Genomic DNA, 2433 nt, shown 5'->3' on the forward strand with positions numbered 1-2433 from the left:
TCCTTTTACCTCAAATGGTCTATAATTTCCAAAACAATTTATTTGCACAGAACGATTAAGTCCAGAAGTAAAGTGAAGATCAGTGTTTTTCTAACCACAGATTGTGACCAATTAGTATACTGTGAAATCAAGTTATTGTTTTATATCTTACAAAATGAAATAGAATAGAACAGAATGTAATATATCAGATTAAATTGCATGTTGTAAAGATAAGTATTTTTTGAAAAAATTTTTATTGTGTGTGTCTGTATTTGATCTCGTGTAAAATGTGTTTTTGTAGAATAGATTCCTATCAGTAAAGTTTGAAAAACACAGAAGCAGAGAAGAAAATGTAATTTAGAGGCAAACGGCTTAGCTTGAATGCTGGCTCTAGCACTCCCTCTCTGAGATTGAGTAAGTAACCTGTTGGGGCCTCAAATGCCTCATCTAAAATGGCAGTTTATAATTCCATGTGGTGAAGTGGGAGAATATTGGTAGATTATAACTACGTTGAACGTAAGACAAACAAACTGGACTGACATCATATCTCATCCACATCTGCTTTTATCAGAGATATATCTCATTCTAGATATGAATTACATATTTATGGAAGAGAGGAAGACCTGGCACAAAATTTAAAACATTGGTATAAGTACTAGCAAACAAAAATGGTGTTTTCCACATTGCAGCTGTCCAGCTGAATTTTAATGAGCACCCGAGTTTCACTTTGCTGGACTGTGGGGCGGGAGCAAACACATGAGATATGCAACAGTGAGTCATGATCTCCATGAATAACATTTTAAAAGGCTAAACAATAAAAATAGCTTAGTATTTATGTGAAATATAAAACACTTTAAACATTTTATGTATCCTCAAATAATTAAGCTCATTGAATGTCTTTCCACTGAACTTATTCAAATTAATTATCTTGAGAAATCTATCCAGAATTTTAACTGTGCTGAGAGAGAACATCAATAGTGTCCTGAAGGTTAAAAGTTGTTTTATAGAGAAATTTGAAACTGAGAGCCAATGACAATCAGAATTCCCTGTTGTTAGGTCTAGCTTTTCAGAACTTAGAGAACTAATAAAGAGACAGTCCACATTTTGTCAAAGCCACTGTTTTAGTACCTGAGTTAAGCAATCATCAGTTTCTATTCTGCAGACTTTCAATAACAAGATCACTTGAGATTGAAATTAGTTTTTTGATTTTATCATCCAAAAGGAAAATTATTTTGATTATATAGGCTATAGATCAATCTAAAGATAATCACTGCCTTAGATAATTTACAAAAGCAACTTTTTAATATGTTCAAACACTTCACCTAACTTAGCAAGTTCTGAAAGGTCCAATGACAGAATACTTGTTCATGTGTCTCTAGGCAATTAGATATATATTTCACATTTTTTAAAAAACTTGGGTTTTTGAACTTGCATAGCCGTATACATTAAATCATATTTTAAAATTGCCTTAATCTAGAATCTAAATTCCTATTTTTTCCTCTTTGAAAAATATAACAAGAAAGAAAACAGCATTATCTTTATCATAATTAAAATAAAAAAATATAGGCTGCTAAGTAAATAACAATTCCAAATTATCACTAATACTGTCTTAAGAACTAATGTTATAATTGGCCTACTCATCTGATATCACTACTTGGAAAACATGTTTTAAAAAAACTTTAAAAATGATATTGTCATAAATGCAAAGAAAAATTATTGAACCAATGTTTCAAGCCAAAAAATCCTCCAAATTTTGGATTTTCTATTTCTTTCCCATTTGCTCTCTCCCTTATCTTCTATAACTTGTCTTTGTGATAAAAACACAAACTCAGAGCTTTATCTGATTTTCTTTCAGCTTACGGACTAGTGTAGCTATCATTTTATCAGCATAACTCACCTTATTTTACCATTAAAGATCTACTTTATAATTATTTTTTAATTAATATACTTTGTGACTGGTGACAATTTTCTAAATTCATGGTTTATGGGCTCCCTCCAGTGGCTAATGTAGCATCCACAAATCTCTCAAAATGGCCAATTTAAACTACTAAGCTTATTTCAGTAATGATCAACCATTGTTTCAAAATCTCTGAGTGTAAATCTTACAAGAAACAATAAGCATCAGGTGAGCATGTACCCACAAGTCATTTATCTGTCTATTCATTTACCAAGAAATGGTAGCGCTTAAAACATATGCCAGGCACCATGCCAACCTTTGGAGATTCAAGATATGAAGCAAGCTCTCTCTAGTGCTCCCTTTGAAGTGGTGACATGGATGTTTATAAACAATGATAAACACCACCAATCAAAACTCAGTGAGGAGAGCACAATAATGGTGGCATGGACAAAATGGAGTAGACATCCCACAGTCAGTAAATAATCCTAGACAGATAGACCAAGAAAGGTCATTCAGTAGATCATAAAATATGTGGTTTGGAAGAAAGGACATTCTGA

The sequence above is a fragment of the Pteropus vampyrus genome, unplaced genomic scaffold (genome assembly GCF_000151845.1).
Source record: "Pteropus vampyrus isolate Shadow unplaced genomic scaffold, Pvam_2.0 Scaffold1, whole genome shotgun sequence".
Lineage (NCBI taxonomy): Eukaryota > Metazoa > Chordata > Mammalia > Chiroptera > Pteropodidae > Pteropus > Pteropus vampyrus.